The sequence below is a fragment of the Phoenix dactylifera genome, chromosome 10 (genome assembly GCF_051530095.1).
Source record: "Phoenix dactylifera cultivar Ajwa chromosome 10, Ajwa_hap1_PhDact_Kaust_v1.1, whole genome shotgun sequence".
Taxonomy (NCBI): domain Eukaryota; kingdom Viridiplantae; phylum Streptophyta; class Magnoliopsida; order Arecales; family Arecaceae; genus Phoenix; species Phoenix dactylifera.
The window spans coordinates 6237085-6258409 of record NC_143199.1 but is presented as its reverse complement, the minus strand read 5'-3'; positions in this window follow the sequence as shown (position 1 = coordinate 6258409).

The window sequence follows — 21325 nt, the reverse complement described above, 5'->3', positions numbered from 1 at the left end:
CATTTCAGTGGTCCTCTCCCCATGTCCTACAAAGGGAAATCTGGCCATTTTTTCTTGAAGACAGGACTCACAAACTGGATATGACTCGAAAGTCAATGAGCCGAGAAGCCCATTTTTATCCATTTTGTTCATTCTATCCTCTCCAATATGGCCAAGCCTGAGGTGCCACAAATATTTTTGGTTTATCTCATCCTTGGATCTTTTGGATCCTTTGGCACTCACTTCTTGCTCAGACACATTTATAGATACATCCATATGCAAATGATAGAGACTATCAATCATAAAACCATGTGCGACTATTTTATTTCTGAAATAAATAGAACAGCAGTCTTTGTATGACCTTCCTGTGCTAGACATGAAACAGAAATTAAATTTCTGCTAGCAGCAGGTACATAATAGCAGTCTCTAAGTAATAAACTAAAATCAGACGGTAGTCGCAGATGGTAGGTGCCCACAGCTACAGCAGCAACTTTTGCCCCGTTGCCAACCCGAAGGGTTACCGCACCTTCCGCCAGCCTTCTACTTTTCTTTAGACCCTGCATGGTAGTGCACAGATGAGCACTAGAACCAGAATCTATAACCCAACTAGAAGTAGAAGAAACCGTTAGATTAGTTTCAATTATGAGCAAGTCTATACCTTCTGAAGGTGTGTCACCTTTCTTGTTCTTCAGGCTCTCGAGGTATGAAGGACAGTTCCTCTTCTAGTGGCCGTTGACATTGCAGTGGAAACATTTTCCTTTGTCATTGGCCCTTTTCTTTTGAACTTCCTTCTTTGGCTTCTTGTCTTTCTTCTGCTTCTTCGCAGGCTTCTTTTTCTTCCAAGTAGACTTTCTCTTGGAACCAGAAGTCAGCTCAGCAGCAAGAACATTGCCCCTTAAACCTTTCAAGGCTCCCTCAGCAGTTACCAACATATTTATTAGTTCAGTCTTAGTGCATTCAATCTTATTCATGTGGTAGTTTACTATAAACTGTCCACATGAATCAGGAAGGGATTGAAGGATCAGATCTACTTGCAATTCCTTGTGCATGTTCATACCGAGCTTCTCAAGCTCCTCAAGGTCCTTGATCATAGTCAGACCGTGATCATGGACGGACTGCCCCTCGCGCATCTTTGTTTTGAAGAGCCTCTTGGACACTTCAAAACGAGCTGTGTGACTCTGCTCACCATACAACTCTTGCAGGTGTGCCAGTATGTCCCTAGCAGTCTTCATATTTTCATGCTGGCATTGTAGTTCATTGGACATGGATGCCATCATATAGCACTTGACTCTAATGTCATCATCCAACCACTTTTGATGCATCTCACGCTGAACATCAGTAGCACATGTTGGTAGTGTGGGAATATCTGAATCGAGTATGTAGCCTATTTTCTCACAGTTCAAAACAATTTTGAGGTTTCTTAGCCAGTCCTTGTAATTTGTACCGGTCAATCGGTTGGTCTCAAGAATACGGGTCAAAGGGTTTGAGGCTGACATTATGATCTGCAGAGAGTAAAGATTCTAATTAGACTTTTGTACTTGATCCTTAATCTGTTCTAAGGACTTTTAGAACAAATGTACCTCCCACTATTTTCTCGAATTCCTCACACTTTCTGGTAGGAAAACGGAAATCCTACACGACTAGGGTTTCTAGTAGGTACTGCGGTCTCACCAATCTACATGGCACCTCACCTAACAGTTATTGGTGACACATAGATGGATGAGTGTACAACTCTTGTACAATGCTTCTTAAGCATGTTGCAGTGCTTCTTGGTCTCTAAGCCATGAAGACCTCACCTAACAGTTATTGGTCTCATTTCTTAGTTAAGTCAGACCCACCGTATAACCGTAGGAATAAAGTCGTCATTGGGCCCTCACCTAACAGTTATTGGTGCCCAACCCCACCTTTACCCTACAACATCTCATGTCTATAGAGAGGTCTAGCCCTCCGATGTTGGGAACCCGCCTATGCCGCTGATATTTCAAAACAAAAATCAGATTGCAGCGGAATCGGCATCAGCGGGATCGACGTTCATCGCATGAACGCTGTTTCTAGACCGTTCGTAGTTAGATAAGGATTAATACTTTTAAAACCTTTAGGAAGATCAAATCTTCACCTTGTGCGGGTAGATGATCACCGCAAACTGAAATTTGTGGTTTTAGGATGAAGGTTCGTTTGAAGCCGTTCAAACGTCCGGCCTCTACGGGTATCCACACGAAGCAGGATCCGATCCAAGCTCTCTATCTCACCGGGGTGCTAGCTCCCTTGCAGAGATAACTTTTGATGGCTGATCTCCTCTCTTTCTTTCAACTCTTGAATGCACTTGAGAGGAGGAAGAAGAAGGATGAAGAAGAGGAAGAAGAAGAATCCCCACGCAGCCTTCTTTTCTTTCTTGCGTTGGAACAAGGAGGGAGGAGGAAGGGACCCGTCAAGCACCTTCTTTTCTTCTCCTTGCTGTCGGCTGAAACAAGGGAGGGAGAGGGTGGCCACGGCACCAAGGGAAGAGAGGAATCACTCATCTAGGGCGCCGGCCCTAGCTCCTTTCTTATAGACGTGAAGGGCTCCTACAATTTAGGAGCCCTTGACATCTTTCTAAGAGGGGGCGTCGGCCCCCTCTCTTCATGCCGCACCAACCAAGATGAGAGGGGCTTATGCCCCTCTTACTTGGTTAACCTAATCCTCCTCCAAGGAGGATTAGATGCCCTTCTCATGGTTTAGTCCTAGTCTATTTAGGATTAACCAAATTGGGTTCAATCTATGCTAGTCCTAATCCAATTAGGACTTGAATGAACCATGACTCAATTGAACTCTTCAATCCTAATCTAATTAGGAGTCATGTTGATTCATTAGATTAATAATTAATTATGACTTAAGGAATCCTAATCCAATTAGGATTTGTTTAATTCTAGTCCTAATCCAATTAGGACTCTAATTTGAATTCGGAGTCTCAATCTGATTAGGAGTCTAGGAATCCTACTCCAAGTAGGAATCCAAACTTAATTCAAAATTCCTAATCTAATTAGGATTATAGGAATCCTACTCCAAATAGGATTCCCAGTCCAAGTAGGATTCCCAGTCCTAATCCAATTAGGACTCTAGGAATCCTACTCCAAGTAGGACTCTTGTTTTAAGTCCAATTAATTAATTTCCTTTGTTCCTTCTTTAACTTCTTATCAATCAAATTAATTACTTGTGATTCCTAATCACGATTCAACCATCGGATCGGTCAATGCCTCTAGTGTGTGTGACCCCATAGGTTCTACTCTGACTGGTAGTGAGATATATTGTGATCTCTATCACAATATCATTGAAAACTCCTTTCAATGGGTTGGAACGATTCAAACTCAACTCATTAGGGTTTATCGATCATCAAGATAATCCCTATGAGTCCCACCATCCACCAGTGACACCTAGCAGCATGTAGTGGCTACCCAGTAGAATAGAATGATGAACCTCTAGGTGCAGTTATCATGTGATACAGTCCTACTATCGTGGATCCCTACAAGACGGAGGTCATGGACAACTCGTCAAACCCCATCGTCTGTCATATGTGAAGATTTATTTGACTTAAGTTCGAGAGTGGAAAACTCTTTCTTCACTGTGCATACTGCCCCGGCCGAGGTCTTACAAACTCAGTCTTATAAATCACATAGGATCTCTCTTTATCTATCAAGGTCGATAGATTCTTTATAGGTGCATACCCTACTCCTACAGTGAACTTACTGCAGCCAATCTACACTGCATGGACCTATATGGCTAGAGACCATGTATGTGTGCAGTCAAACTACAATAACCTCACTGTGAGTAGCCGAAGCACTGCAGGTCAAAGGACCAGTCACACTACTGCAACATCAAGCAAGCCACTGACGAGTGGATAGACATCCAAGTGACTTCTTGTATTGGTCACGCTCAGTACCCTTGTTCTTAACAAGCACCTGCACTATTACTTCAGTGTCGCCACACTGTGGACTCGAGTCTCGTCCATCTTTAAGGAAAGTAATCTGTGCACTGATCTCATCGGATTGATCACCGTCCTCGTGATGATCCATCGATCAAGAGCATTTAGAAATTAATCACCAATGATGCATGGCTCAAATTCTTAACTCTTAAGAATATGCATCATCATCTTATTAATTCTTGGACGATTCATAGACACATAAACAATATGAATGAAAAAGATGCCTTTTATTTATTCAATAATAATAAAGTCAAATACAAATTATGTCCCAGAATTAATAATGTGTCAGCCAAAAATTGGCTTCTAGGGCATACATCTAATATCCGATGCAACTTGACCACTGTATCCAGCCGAGACAAATCAACATCAGAAAGACCTTAGCAGCTCTACTACAGTAAGACCTATTGACTTAATATTGGTTAATCAGGTCTTAGTGTTTGCAACTTGAGCTCTTCATAAGAGGTAATCGAACAATTGGCCAGGTAAGCAGGTGGGAGGCTCTCCTTACTCAGAGAGTAAGGTCCTAATTAAGTAACCACCTTTCATGCTTTCCTAGACACCAATTAGATCAATTAATCTAATATGACTTACTCATATCGGTTCACTTTCGACTTGATTGAGGAGGTTTTAGTTTAGGTCTCATTGGGTTTGCTACATCACATGTAAACCTATCTACCCGACTCTCATTCACATCACATGCAAACGGCACATTGCAGGCAGTTATAATCGCAGCATCAAATAAAGCTAAACTTTAAATGGATGATGATCATGGATTCTAATTTGGTCGTATTACAAGCACATGCACGTCAATCGATCAATTGGTCTTCAACTCTTGAATTGGTTCCAAGCCTCCTTGATTCGATCCTTGACCAACTCTTGATCCAATCGCCATCAACCGTTTAGACCCCTGTTCATCTCATGCCTTGTCTTCAACTTGATCGTTGACGTACATCACATCACAGAAATACAACCAGATGTAAAATAAAAATAAAATAAATTACATCTTCTTTTAGGAGGCACGCAGGCCTCTCAAAATATCAAATAAGATGCATGCAAGCATCTGAAAAATTACATGACATTGCAGATCACATCGCAGGTCTTTACATTTAATACCAAAAGGGTTTGAATCCTATGATCATCACCATATGCATCAATTATAATTTTCAGATCTGAGAATTAATTGATTATGTTATGACATAGGTTGCTGATCATGCTAATCATGATTCTAAACTTTGTAATCTCATTATCAATGCAATTAGAATCATCATCTTATCACATAAAAATCAGCATTCAAAAATTCAGCAACCCTGAAAAATCTGCATGCAGAAATTTTCAGCACACATAATCCTTCAATTTTCAGATCTAAGATGCCTTTAGATAATTAATTCTTACCTTAATCTACAAAGCCTAGGCTCTGATACCACTGTTGGGAACCCGTCCATGCCGCAGAAAATTCAAAAAAATTCAGATGGCAGCGGAATCGGCATAAGCGGGATCGACGTTCATCGCATGAACATGTTTCAAGAAACCATTCGTAGATAGATAAGAATTAAAACTTTTAGAAACATTAGAAGATCAGATCTTCACCTTGTGCGGGTAGATAATCACCGCAAACTGGAGTTCGTGATTTTAGGATGAAAGTTCGCTTGAAGCCGCACAAGCGTCCGGCCTCTACTGGTATCCACACGAAGCAGAGGACCAATCCAAGCTCTCTATCTCCCCGGGGTGCTAGCTCCCTTGCAGAGATTACTTTGATGGCTGATCACCTCCCTTTACTTCAACTCTTGAATGATAGAGGGAGGAGGAAGAAGATGAAGGGATCAAGGAAGAAGATCCAAAAGGCTAGATGCAGCCTTTCCTTTTCCTTGTGTTGAATCCCAAACGAAGGAGGAAGAAGAAGACTATCAAGGCCCTTTTCCTTCTTGCTTGCGGCTGATCCAAGAGGAGAGAAGGGTGGCCACGAATTGGAGAAGAGGAGGGCTTCTAATGATGCCCTAGGTCAGCCGCCCACCTCCCTTTTTAAAGTCATGAAGGGCTCCTACAAGTTAGGAGCCCTTGACTTATTTCCAAGAGGGGGCGCCGGCCCCTTCTCTTCATGCCACACCAATCAAGAGGAGAGGGGCTCATGCCCCTCTTACTTGGTTAACCTAATCCTCCTCCAAGGAGGATTAGGTGTCCTTCTCATGGTTTAGTCCTAATCTAATTAGGATTAACCAAATCATGAATCAATCGGGTTCAATCTATGCTAGTCCTAATCCAATTAGAACTTGAATGAACCATGACTCTATTGAACTCTTCAATCCTAACCCAATTAGGAGTCATGTTGATTCATTAGATTAATAATTAATTATGACTTAAGAAATCCTAATCCAATTAGGACTTGTTTAATTCTAGTCCTAATTCAATTAGGACTCTAATTTGAATTCGAAGTCCTAATCCGATTAGGACTCTAGGAATCCTATTCTAAGTAGGAATCCAATTTTAATTCAAATCTTCTAATCTAATTAGGATTGTAGGAATCCTACTCCAAGTAGAAATCCCAGTCCTACTCCAATTAGGATTCTCAGTCCTAATCCAATTAGGACTCTAGGAATCCTACTCGAAGTAGGATTCGTGTTTTAAGTCTAATTAATCAATTCCCATTCCTTCTTCAACTTATTATCAATCGAATTGATTACTCGTGATTCATAATTACTTTCCAACCATCGGATCGGTCAATACTTCTAGTGTGTGTGACCCTATAGGTTCTACTCTGACTGGTAGTGAGATATTTTGTGATCTCTATCACAATATCATTGAAAACTCCTTTCAATGGGTCGGAACGATTCCAACTCTACTCATTAGGGTTTATCGATCATCAAGATAATCCCTATGAGTCCCACCATCCACCAGTGACACCTAGCAGCATGTAGTGGCTACCCAGCAGAATAGAATGATGAACCTCTAGGTGCAGTTATCATGTGATACAGTCCTACTATCGTGGATCCCTACAGGACGGAGGTCATGGACAACTCGTCAAACCCCATCGTCTGTCATATGTGAAGATTTATTCGACTTAAGTTCGAGTGGAAAACTCTTTCTCCACTGTGCATACTGCCCCGGCCGAGGTCTTACGAACTCAGTCTTATAAATCACATAGGATCTCTCCTTATCTATCAAGGTCGATAGATTCCTTATAGGTGAATACCCTACTCCTACAGTGAACCTACTGCAGCCAATCTACACTGCATGGACCCATATGGCTAGAGACCATGTATGTGTGCAGTCAAACTACAATAACCTCACTGTGAGTAGCCGAAGCACCGCAGGTCAAAGGACCAGTCACACTATTGCAACATCAAGCAAGTCACTGACGAGTAGATAGACATCCAAGTGACTTCTTGTATTGGTCACGCTCAGTACCCTTGTTCTCTAACAAGCACCTGCACTAATACTTCAGTATCCCTACACCGTGGACTCGAGTCTCGTCCATCCATAAGGAAAGTAATATGTGCACTGATCTCATCGGATCGATCACCGCCCTCGTGATGATCCATCGATCAGGAGCATTCAGAAATTAATCACCAATGATGCATGGCTCAAATTCTTAACTCTTAAGAATATGCATCATCATCTTATTAATTCTTAGACGATTCATAGACACATAAACAATATGAATGAAAAAGATGCCTTTTATTTATTTAATAATAATAAAGTCAAATTATGTCCCAGAATTAATTATGTGTCAGCCAAAATTGGCTTCTAGGGCATACATCTAACAGCTTGGCCAAGCCTTGGCCAAGCACTGCAGCAACCGGCCCGACCCCACACAGGCCCTCCACAGCGCCCATGCGAGGTTCAGGGCCACCAGCCACGATCGCACCCACGCGCGGCCAACCGCACGCCCGCACGGCCACGACTTGCGCGCGGCCAACCACGCGTGCCCCAGCCAGCGCGCGACCCTCCGCGCGTGCACCAGCGGTGCGCAGCCCTCCGCGCGCCCCATCAGCCCGTGTGCAAACCTCTGTGCATGCAGCAACCAGTGCACAACCGACGGCGCGCGCACGGCCAGCCACAGTAGCGCGCGGCCAACCGCGCACACCAGCAGCACACGGGCGACTGCGCGCACGGCCAGCCACAGTAGCGCGCGGCCAACCGCGCGCCCAAGCGAACCACGGCACGTGCAGCCCGCTGCGCACGCCCACTGCAGCAGAGCGCCCGGCGCGCGCACCAGCAGGACCGCGCACCAGCAGGACCGCGCACCCTCGCGTGGCCATCCGTTCGAGCGCCCGCCCACGCACCTACCAGCACGCGGCCTTCAGCCCGCGCGCGACCGTCAGCATGCGCGCTCGCCCGCGCGCCAGCCAGCGCGCGCCCTCCAGCCCGTGCGTCCGTCTGCGCGCGGCCTCCAGCCCGCGCCCGCCTTGCAGCGCCCAGCGGCCGCACCCGCGTCCGTCTGGCGCGTCCGAACCTCGCAAAGCAAGGAGACGGCCAGTGCACAGCTAGGCCGCCTCCCCGCCCCTCGCCAACACTTGGCGCCCGCGCAACGATGGGTTGCGCGCACGCCAGACATGGGCATGGCAACGGGCGGCAGCGAGGGGCACCAGCCCATGCGTGCGCACATGAGCGCGCACGCACAGCAAGCACAAGGCTCGGCTAAGGCTGCATCCGATCGAGCACACTCAGGCCAATCAAGTCCGAAGCCAGCGCACGGGTCAAGCACAGCCGAGAGCACAGCAAGACAGCCAAGCCCACGCACATTGGACCCGGACCAACCAGCGCGCGCGTGTTCGAGAGCCAAACAAGGAAAGCCACGGTCAGCCCGACCAAATGCACATCCGAGGGACATGTGGCAACCATCCGCGCGCAAGGCCAAACGAGGCAGAATGTCACCAGATTGCGCCCGACCAGAATCAATCAGCCAGGACACATGGCAAGCATCCCCAAGTCAGCGCCAGGCCAAACAAGGAAAGCGCACACGCAGAATCAACGGAGGAGCCCAAGGGCTCTTCCATAGAGATCTGGCAGGAGGAATTACATGCGGCCAAGATGCAGCAGGCCGAAGGATGAACGCATGGAGGATCGCCACTTCAGCAATCCGTGGGAGCCAAGGCAAAAGCGGCGCACACCTGCAAACAAGGAAGGACATCACGGCAAAACAGGAAGCGCAGCCCGGCCAACCAATGCAGCAGCCAAATCAGGCTCCGCCCGGACACATGGCAGCATCCACACATGACACGCGCCGAGCCATACAAGCAGCCAATCCCGAGCGCCCACCTCAAATCAGCACATGGCCGAGAGGGCCAAGTTTGGTTAGGGCCTTGCGGCCAAAGTAGGAACCTTTTCAAATTCGAATTAAGTCCCAAAATAAGCCAAGGCACTCGGCCTATAAAAAGAGCCATTAGGGCCCTTAGGAAATCATCCATTAGATCATTGAAGAATTGTTTTGAGTTCTCATTGTTCGGGGTTAATCCCCTAGGTCCCGTAGTGGGAATTTTCGGCCGCAAGGCTTGGGCGGCACTTGTGCCGATTTCGGTCTAGGGGTTAGGCCTTAGATTTGGGCTAGGGTGGGAAACATCAGCCCCCCTAGATTGTTTTAGGCAGTGCAAGGTCCCTTCCTGACCTTTGCCAAGAGTCCTTTGTATTCCGTTGCTTATTGGAATAAGAGTCTATTTCTTTTAATTGTGATCCCCACATTGATTCTTTTTCCACCGCCGGCACCATCATTGGAAGAGCATACGGCGTGGTTCCAAGAGCAGCAAGAAGAGGCGCGTTACCCGCATCAAGTCGGTCCCAAGGCAATCCGCCAACACCATCTTCAACCTTCGGACGATTGGGCCAGGGATCGGGACCGCAAGTCCCCGGGACCCCAACAGCAGCCCCGACGGCGTGCCGCCGGGCGGCCGACGGCTAGACCATACCGGAGTCCCGCGGTCGTTTGGGCGAAGGGGCGCATGCTGCGGGAAAGGCCTGCGGCGGCGAACCGTCCGCCCGGCCGGCCGAGCCTTCCGGGGCGGCGCGCACGTGTCGGCGCGGCCGAGATGACCGAGCGAGGCTCCGACGATGGGCGGCGGGCACGTGTTCGTGCGGCCGAGATGACCGAGCGAAGCTCGGGCCGGATCGCGCCTTCCGCCGGCGCGCAACGCCGGTCCCACATTCCGGCCGCGGGAAAGGCCTGCGTCGGCGAACCGTCTCCGCCCCGCCGGCCGAACCTTCCGCGGCGGCGCGCACGTGTCCGTGCGGCCGAGATGACCGAGCGAAGCTCCGGCGACGGGCGGCGCCCGCCGTGCGCCCCGCCGGATTGCGCGGCCCGCCGGCGCGCAACGCCGGGCCCACGTTCCGGCTGCGGGAAAGGCCTGCGGCGGCGAACCGTCCGCCCCGCCGGCCGAACCGTGCGCGGCGGCGCGCACGTGTCCGTGCGGTAGAGATGACCGAGCAAGCTCCGACGATGGGCGGCGCCCTCCGTGCGCCCCCGCCGGATCGCGCTGCCCTGCGGCGCGCAACACCGGACCCCCGATCCGCGTGCGAGCGGCGAGCGTCCGGGCGGGCCCCTTTCGCAACTTTCCTCGGTAATCTAAACACCCGTTGCCTCTCGATCTTCCCCCCGACCCTCTCGGTATTGCTCGGATATGTGCATGCATCGTCCCTCGTAGCCTTCGGTTACCCTCCCCGGGGTGGGCTTTGCGCCGACGCGCCAACGGGGTGGTAGGGGGGCTGCAGCCGCGGCCGCCGCGTTTCGCCATCCGCGCGTGCGCCGCCGGATCCGAGTGGAGGTCGCGGGCGACTCGTCGATGCTTGTACTAGGGGCGCATGCCGGCAGCCCCCCGCGGGGTGCCGAAACCCCGATCGGCGTGCGAGGGACGGGCATCCGGGCGGGCCCCATCTCCAACTTCCCTCGGAACATTAAAACCCCCCGACCCCCTCGGTCTTCGCTTCGACCCTATCGCTATTGCTCGGATATGTGCGTCCACCATCCCTCGTTGCCTCCGGTTATCTACCCCGGGGTGGGCCTTGCGCCGATGCCACGATAGGGCGGCAGGGGTGCTGCTGCCGCGGCCGACGCATTTCGGCATCCGTGCTTGGGGGATCGGACCCGAGGGGAGGTCGCGGGCGACTCGTCGATGCCTGCACCGGGAGCGCATGCCGGCAGCCCCCGCGGGGTGCCGAACCCCCGATCGACGTGCGATGGACGGGGGGAGGGGCGGGCCCAGTTTGCAAATTTCCTCGGTACTTTAAAATCTCACGGCCCTGTCGGTGCTCCCTCCGGCCCTATCGCCACTGCTCGGATATGTGCATCCACCGTCCCTCGTTGCCTTTGGTTATCAACCCCGTGGTGGGCTTTGCGCCGATGCTCCGAAGGGGTGGCAAGGGGCACGCTCTAGCCCGTGCCCCGGCGCACGGGCGCCGGCACCGTACGGCCCTCGCGGCGGCCGTGAGCGGCACTTCGGCTTGCTCGGTCTGTCCTCCCGGGACGCGCGACCCGTGCGACCGGGACACGCATCCCGTGCGACCGGGACGCGTGTCCGGGCCGTTCCCATTTGCAACGCTCCTCGGTACTTTGGAACCCTTGGGGTGGGCTTTGGGCGGATGCCCCGCTGGGATGGTAGGGAGGGGGGGCTGCTGCTGCCGCGGCGGGCCTTCCGCTCCACTCCGCACAGGACCGTTGCCTCGCGGCGGACTTGCCCGGCCCATCTCGTCCCCGACGGAGCCGGCACACGCCTGCCGGCTTCCCGGCGCACGGGCGCTGCCTTCGGCCGTGCGTGCCCGGCGGCCGTGCGCCACTTCGGCTCCCTCCATCGGCCCTCCCGGGAAGCGCGTCCTGGACGTTTGGGATGCGCACCCCGTGCGACCGGGACGCGCGTCCGGGCCATTTCCGTGTGCAATGCTCCTCGATTCGTTGGAACCCTTGGGGTGGGCCTTCGGAGGATGCCCCGCTGGGGAGGTAAGGGGGTGTGTCCGGCCTGGGCGGGCCTTCCGCTCCGCCCGAGCCCGTCGGCACGCGCGGATGGTCGCGCCGCGCGGGCGGGCGGGCGCGCCGCGCAAGGATGGGCGCGCTGGGCCGATCGGCCGCTCGGACGCGTGCTTCGTCCTGCTCCCGCGCCTTGGCGCGTGCGCGGCCGTGGCGTGGTCGCTCGGTTCTGCGCATACGGCCCGCGCGGATGGGCGCGTCGCGCGGGCGGGCGGCCGTTGCCCGGGGCCGGGCAAGGACGGGCGCGCTAGGCCGATCGGCCTCTCGGACGCCCGCACGGCCGCGGCGCGGTCGCTCGGTTCTGCGCATGGCCGGGCGCCCTCGGCCGAGCGGCGCGCGGGCGCTCGCGCGCGGCGGGTGCGCTCGGGCGGGCGCGCGGGCGCTCGCGCGCGGCAGGGGCGCTCGGGCGGGCGCGCGGCCGTCGCGCCAGGACCCTGGCCCGGGCGGGCGCGCTCATGTTCGTTCTTTCTGGTGCGCGCGCGGCACGGCGCCCGGGCCCTTGCTCCGCCGAGCGTTCGGGCGTGGGCGCGCGTGTTAGATGTATGCCCTAGAAGCCAATTTTGGCTGACACATTATTTATTCTGGGACATAATTCTGTACTTGACTATTTATTATTGAATAAATAAAAGGCATCTTTTTATTCATATTATTTATGTGTCTATGAATCATCCAAGAAATTAATAAGATGATGATGCATATTCCTAAGTGTTATGAATTTGAGCCATGCATCATTGATGATTAATTTCTGAATGCTCCTGATCAATGGATCATCACAAGGACGGTGATTGATCCGATCAGTGCACACACATTGCTTTCCTTATGGATGGACGAGACTCGAGTCCACAGTGTGGCGACACTGAAGTAATAGTGCAGGTGCTTGTTAAGAACAAGGGTACTGAGCGTGACCAAGACAAAAAGTCACTTGGATGTCTATGCACTCGTCAGTGACTTGCTTGATGTTGCAGTAGTGTGACTGGTCCTTTGACCTGCGGTGCTTCGGCTACTCACAGTGAGGTTATTGTAGTTTGACTGCACACATACATGGTCTCTAGCCATATGGGTCCATGCAGTGTAGATTGGCTGCAGTAGGTTCACTGTAGGAGTAAGGGTATGCACCTATAAGGAATCTATCGACCTTGATAGATAAGGAGAGATCCTATGTGATTTATAAGACTGAGTTCGTAAGACCTCGGCCGGGGCAGTATGCACAGTGGAGAAAGAGTTTTCCACTCTCGAACTTAAGTCAAATAAATCTTGACATATGACAGACGATGGGGTTTGACGAGTTGTCCATGACCTCCGTCCTGTAGGGATCCACGATAGTAGGACTGTATCACATATTAACTGCACCTAGAGGTTCACCATTCTATTCTGCTGGGTAGCCACTACATGCTGCTAGGTGTCACTGGTGGATGGTGGGACTCATAGGGATTGTCTCGATGATCGATAAACCCTAATGAGTAGAGTTGGAATCGTTCCAATCCATTGAAAGGAGTCTTCAATGATATTGTGATAGAGATCGCAATATATCTCACTACCAGTCAGAGTAGAACCTATGGGGTCACACACACTAGAAGTATTGACCGATCCGATGGTTGAATAGTGATTAGGAATCACAAGTAATCAATTCGATTGATATTCAGTTGAAGAAGGAACAAAGGGAATTAATTAATTGGACTTGAAATAAGAGTCCTACTTCGAGTAGGATTCCTAGAGTCCTAATTGGATTAGGACTGGAAATCCTAGTTGGAGTAGGACTGGGATTCCTACTTGGATTAGGATTCCCACAATCCTACTTAGAATAGGATTTTGAATTCAAAATGAATTCCTACTTAGAATAGGATTCCTAGAATCCCAATTGGATTAGGACTTCAGATTCAAATAGAGTCCTAATTGGATTAGGACTAAAATTAAATATGTCCTAATATGGATTAGGGTTTCTTAAGTCACAATTAATTATTAATCTAATGAATCAATAAGACTCCTAATTGGATTAGGATTGAAGAGTTCAATTGAGTCAAAATTGATTTAAGTACTAATTGGATTAGGACTTACCTAGATTGGATCCAAATTGGTTCACCCTTGGGCTAAGCCTAATTGGATTAGGGCTTGACCACATTAGGGCATCCAAAACCTTACCTAATAAGGATTAGGGCAACACATGTAGAGGGGCTCACGCCCTTCTTTTTCCCTCTCCTTGGTGCGGCATGAAGAGAGGGGCCGGCGTCCCCTCTTTGGAAGGTTGTTATGGAGCTCCTAAACGTTAGGAGCTCCACTCCCTTTAAAAAGAGGTAAGGGGCGGCTGACCTAGGGCATTGAAGCCCTCTCCCTCTTGTGCCGTGGCCACCCTCTCCCTCTCCTTGTTTCAGCCACAAGCAAGGTGAAAGAAAAGAAGAGGCTTGGCGGCATCCCTTCTTCCCTCTCTTGGTTTCCAACGTGAGTAAGGAAAAGGGCTGCAAGCAAGCATTGGATCTTCATCCATCTTCATCCTTCTTCTTCCTCCTCTCAAGCACAATCAAGGGTTGATTGAAAGAGAGGAAATCAGCCATCAAAAGAAGTCTTTGCAAGGGAGCTAGCACCCCGGGAAGACAAGAAAGCTTTGATCGGTCCTCTGCTTCGTGTGGATACCCGTAGAGGCCGGACGTTTGAACGGCTTCAAACGAACCTTCATCCTAAAACCACGAACTTCAGTTTGCGGTGATCATCTACCCGCACAAGGTGAAGATCTGATCTTCTAATGTTTTTAAAAGTTTTTAATTCTTGCCTAACTACGAACGGTTCATGAAACAACGTTCATGAGATGAACGTCGATCCCGCTTATGTCGATTCCGCTGCCATCTCATTTTATTTTTGAATTTTCTGCGGCATGGGCGGGTTCCCAACAGTGGTATCAGAGACTAGGCTTCGTAGATTAAGGTAAGAATTAATTATCTAAAGGCTTATTAGATCTGAAAATTGAATGATCATGCATGCTGAAAAATTCTGCATGCAGATTTTTCAGGGTTGCTGAATTTTTGCATGCTGATTTTTATGTGATAAGATGATGATTCTAATTGCATTGTTAATGAGATTACAAAGTTTAGAATCATGATTAGCATGATCAGCAACCTATGTCATGATATAATCAATTAATTCTCAGATCTGAAAATTATAATTGTTGCATATGGTGATGATCATAGGATTCAAACCCTTTTGGTATTAAATGTAAAGACCTGCGATATGATCTGCAATGTCATGTAATTTTACAGATGCTTGCATGCATCTTATTTAATATTTTGAGAGACCTGCGTGCCTCCTAAAAGGGAGATGTAATTTATTTTATTTTTATTTTATATCTGGTTGTATTTCTGTGATGTGATGTACGTCAACGATCAAGTCAAAGATGGTGCATGAGATGAACAGGGCTCTAAGCGGTTGATGGCGATGGAATCAAGAGTTGATCAAGGATCGAGTCAAGGAGGCTTGGAACCAATTCAAGAGTTGAAGATCCGTTGATCGATTGACGTGCATGTGCTTGTAATACGACCTAATTAGAATCCATGATCATCACCTATTTAAAGTTTAGCTTTAATTATTGCTGCGATTATAACTGCCTACAATGTGCCGTTTGCATGTGATGTGAATGAGAGTCGGGTAGATAGGTTTACATGTGATGTAGCAAACCCAATTGAGACCTAAATTAAAACCTCCTCAATCAAATCGAGAGTGAACCGACATGAGCAAGTCATATTAGAATAATTGATCTAATTAGTGTCTAGGAAAGCATGAAAGGTGGTTACTTAATTAGGACCTTACTCTCTGAGTAAGGGGAGCCTCCCACCTGCTTACCTGGCCAATTATTCGATTACCTCTTATGAAGAGCTCAAGTTGCAAACACTAAGACTTGATTAACCAATATTAAGTCAATAGGTCTTCCACTGTAGTAGAGCTGCTAAGGTCTTTCTGATGTTGATTTGTCTCGGCTGGACACAGTGGGCAAGTTGCATCGGAGGGCTGGACCTCTCTATAGACATGAGATGTTGTAGGGTAAAGGTGGGGTTGGGCACCAATAACTGTTAGGTGAGGACCCAATGACGACTTTATTCCTACGGTTATACGGTGGGTCTGACTTAACTAAGAAATGGGACCAATAACTGTTAGGTGAGGTTTTCATGGCTTAGAGACCAAGTTGCACTGCAACATGCTTGAGAAGCATTATACAAGAGTTGTACATTCATCAATCTATGTGTCACCAATAACTGTTAGGTGAGGTGGCATGTAAATCGGTGGGACCGCAGTACCCACTAGAAACCCTAGTCGTGTGGGATTTCCGTTTTCCTACCAGGGGAGTGTGAGGGATTCGAGAAAATAGTGGGAGGTACATTTGTTCTAAAAGACCTTAGAACAGATTAATGATCAAGTACAAAAGTCTAACTAGAATCTTTACTCTCTGCAGATACAATGTCAGCTTCAAACCCTTTGACCCGTATTCTTGAGACCAACCGATTGACCGGAACCAATTACAAGGACTGGCTTAGGAATCTTAAAATTGTTCTGAGTTGCGAGAAAATAGGCTATGTGCTCGACAATGACATCCCCGCATTACCAGCACGTCCGACCACTGATCAGCGTACGACGCATGAGAAGTGGACAGACGATGACACTAGGGTCAAGTGCTATATCATGGCATCATGTCCAATGAACTACAATGCCAGCATGAAAATATGAAGACTGCTAGGGACATACTAGCACACCTGCAAGAGTTGTATGGTGAGCAAAGTCGCACAGCTCGTTTTGAAGTGTCGAAGAGGCTCTTCAAGACAAAGATGTGCGAAGGGCAGTCCATCCATGATCACGGTCTGACTATGATCAAGGACCTTGAGGAGCTTGAGAAGCTCGGTATGAACATGCACAAGGAATTGCAAGTTGATCTGATCCTTCAATCCCTTCCTGATTCATTTGGTCAGTTTATAGTAAACTAGCACATGAATAAGATTGAATGCACTAAGACTGAACTGATAAATATGTTGGCAACTGCTGAGGGAGCCTTGAAAGGTTCAAGGGGCAATGTCCTTGCTGCTGAGTTGACTTCTGGTTCCAAGAGAAAGTCTACTTGGAAGAAAAAGAAGCCTGCGAAGAAGCAGAAGAAAGACAAGAAGCCAAAGAAGGAAGTTCAAAAGAAAAAGGCTAATGACAAAGGAAAATGTTTCCACTGCAATGTCGATGGCCCCTGGAAAAGGAACTGTCCTTCATACCTCGAGAGCCTGAAGAACAAGAAGACTGACACACCTTCAGAAGGTATAGACTTGCTCATAATTGAAACTAATCTAACGGTTTCTTCTACTTCTAGTTGGGTTATAGATTCTGGTTCTAGTGCTCATTTGTGCACTACCATGCAGGGTCTAAAGAAAAGTAGAAGGCTGGCGGAAGGTGCGGTAACCCTTCGGGTTGGCAACGGGGCAAAAGTTGCTGCTGTGGCTGTCGGCACCTACCATCTGCGACTACCGTCTGGTTTTAGTTTATTACTTAGAGACTGCTATTATGTACCTGCTGCTAGCAGAAATTTGATTTCTGTTTCATGTCTAGCACAGGAAGGTCATGTTTTTACATTTGACAAAGACTGCTGTTCTATTTATTTCAGAAATAAAATAGTCGCACGTGGTTTTATGATTGACAGTCTCTATCATTTGCATATGGATGTATCTATAAATGTGTCTGAGCAAGTAGTGAATGCCAAAGGATCCAAAAGATCCAGAGATGAGATAAACCAAAAATATTTGTGGCACCTTAGGCTTGGCCATATTGGAGAGGACAGAATGAACAAAATGGATAAAGATGGGCTTCTCGGCTCATTGACTTCCAAGTCATATCCAGTTTGCGAGTCTTGTCTTCAAGGAAAAATGGCCAGATTGCCCTTTGTAGGACATGGGGAGAGGACCACTGAAATACTTATCCTAGTACATACAGATGTATGTGGCCCATTCGATGTGCTATCCAGGGGACGTTATTCGTACTTCATTACCTTTACCGATGATTATTCACGGTATGGGTATGTGTATCTTATGAGACACAAGTCTGAATCTTTTGAAAAGTTCAAAGAGTTCAAGAATGAAGTAGAAAAACAAACTGGAAAAATCCTTAAAGCTCTTTAATCAGATCGAGGAGGAGAATACCTTACTGGGAAATTCCGGGACTATCTCAAGAAAAACGGCATAGTCTCACAGTGGACACCTCCGGGTACACCTCAACTCAACGGGGTGTCAGAGAGGAGGAATCGGACCCTATTGGATATGGTCAGGTCCATGATGAGCTTCACTGATTTACCTATGTTTCTTTGGGGAGATGCCTTACTTACCGCAGTATATCTACTTAATAGGATTTCCTCTAAATCCGTTCCTACCACACCGTATGAGATATGGCATGGTAAGAAACCAAGTCTTGGTCATCTCAAGATTTGGGGATGTTCGGCCCACGTCAAGAGACAACAGGTGGACAAACTAGAGGCTAGGACCATAAGTGCTCGTTTTATAGGATATCCTAAAGAGTCATTAGGATACAACTTTTACGTCTCAGAGGATCACAATGTGTTTGTGAGCCGTCATGCCATCTTCTTGGAAAACCAGTTTATCTTTGATAGAGGCAGTGGAAGGAAAATTGAGCTTGAAGAGAAAGTCTCTAAAAAGCAACGAGTCATGGATCCTATTGAACCCATTCATACAGAGCCAGTACACGATGTTCCTCGACCACCTCGTAGATCTAGTAGGGTCTCCCATCCTCCCGATAGATACTTAGGTATACTAGAAGAGGATACCGAGGAAATGTTCCTAGTGGGAGATAGGGATCATACACAAGATCCCAAAACCTACGATGAGGTGATATCTGATATCAATTCCGAGAAATGGCTGGAAGCCATGAAGTCAGAGTTAGACTCCATGCATTCCAACCAAGTCTGGACCTTAGTAGATCCACCAGAAGGTATTGTACCTATTGGATGTAAATGGATCTAAAAAAGGAAAATAGGTTCGGATGGAAAGGTAGAGACCTTTAAGGCAAGGCTGGTGGCGAAAGGGTATAGTCAACGCAAAGGCATTGACTATCAGGAGACCTTTTCACCTGTAGCCATGCTGAAATCCATCCGAACATTGCTTGCCATTGCAGCATTTCATGACTATGAAATCTGGCAGATGGATGTGAAAACTGCTTTCCTGAATGGATATCTTGATGAAGATATCTATATGGAACAGCCTCTGGATTTCACTTCCAGTGATGGAGATCACAAGGTTTGCAAGCTGCAAAGGTCCATTTATGGACTAAAACAAGCATCTCGGAGTTGGAACACTCGTTTCGATGATGCAATCAAAACGTTTGATTTCATCAAAAACGAAGAGGAACCGTGTGTTTACAAAAAGATTAGTGGGAGCGCTGTCGTATTTCTCGTACTGTACGTGGACGACATCCTACTGATAGGGAATGATATTCCCATGCTAACCTCAGTCAAGGTCTGGTTGTCAAAAGAATTCTCCATGAAAGACCTTGGGGAAGCATCCTATATTTTGGGAATAAAGGTCTATAGAGATAGATCTAAAAGGATGCTTGGCCTATCACAGAAAATGTATATAGAGGAAGTGCTGAAAAGGTTCAGCATAGAAAACTCTAAAAGGGGTCTCTTACCCCTAAGACATGGAATTCATCTCTCCAAGAAGATGTGCCCCAACACATCTGAAGAGATTCAACGCATGAGCAAGATCCCTTATGCATCGGCAATAGGGAGCCTTATGTATGCCATGCTATGTACACGACCTGATATAGCTCTTGCTGTGAGTGTCACAAGCAGATATCAGTCAAATCCAGGTGAAGAACACTGGACAGCTGTGAAGAATATTCTTAAGTACTTGAGAAGAACTAAAGATTTATTCTTGGTTTTTAGAGGATCATCAGAGTTGAAGGTAGAAGGATACACAGATTCAGACTTCATGACTGATGTCGATGATAGGAAGTCAACATCTGGATATGTGTTCTTGTGCAATGGTGGTACGGTAAATTGGAAGAGTTCTAAACAACCGATCATTGCTGATTCTACTATGGAAGCTGAATACATCGCCGCCTCTAAAGCTGCTAAGGAAGGCTTCTGGTTCAAGAAATTCATTGCAGAGTTGGACGTGATGACATCAGATGCCATAACACTCTACTGCGATAATAATGGCGCCATAGCTCTTGCTAAGGAGCCAAGGTCTCATCAGAAGTCCAAGCATATAGAGCGGCGCTTCCATCTCATACGCGACTATGTTGAGAAGAAATATGTAGAGGTGCAGAGAGTAGACTCCGCGGACAACGTGGCAGACCCGTTCACTAAGCAGTTAAGTCAACAAAAGACTGAAGCCCACCTTGAGAAGATGGGACTAAGATATAAGACTGATTGGCTTTAGTGCAAGTGGGAGATTGTTAGATGTATGCCCTAGAAGCCAATTTTGGCTGACACATTATTAATTCTGGGACATAATTCTGTACTTGACTATTTATTATTGAATAAATAAAAGGCATCTTTTTATTCATATTATTTATGTGTCTATGAATCGTCCAAGAAATTAATAAGATGATGATGCATATTCCTAAGTGTTATGAATTTGAGCCATGCATCATTGATGATTAATTTCTGAATGCTCCTGATCAATGGATCATCACAAGGACGGTGATTGATCCGATCAGTGCACACACATTGCTTTCCTTATGGATGGACGAGACTCCGCAAGCAAGGTGAAAGAAAAGAAGAGGCTTGGCGGCATCCCTTCTTCCCTCTCTTGGTTTCCATCGTGAGTAAGGAAAAGGGCTGCAAGCAAGCATTGGATCTTCATCCATCTTCATCCTTCTTCTTCCTCCTCTCAAGCACAATCAAGGGTTGATTGAAAGAGAGGAAATCAGCCATCAAAAGAAGTCTTTGCAAGGAAGCTAGCACCCCGGGAAGACAAGAAAGCTTTGATCGGTCCTCTGCTTCGTATGGATACCCGTAGAGGCCGGACGTTTGAACGGCTTCAAACGAACCTTCATCCTAAAACCACGAACTTCAGTTTGCGGTGATCATCTACACGCACAAGGTGAAGATCTGATCTTCTAATGTTTTTAAAAGTTTTTAATTCTTGCCTAACTACGAACGGTTCATGAAACAACGTTCATGAGATGAACGTCGATCCCGCTTATGTCGATTCCGCTGCCATCTGATTTTATTTTTGAATTTTCTGCGGCATGGGCGAGTTCCCAACAGCGCGCGCGGGGCCTGCCGCCCGGCCCTGCACGCCTTCGAGCGCCCCGCCTCGCGCGGGCGGCCGGGCACCAGGGGCCGCGCCCGGCCAGTTGCGCGCGCGGCCGGGCTCGACCGGCCGTGGGTCGAATGTCGGTCGCGCTTGGGCCGAATCTCGGGGGTGCTCTCGGAGTCCGTTTCTTGGGGGCGGGCGCGGTCTGGCCTG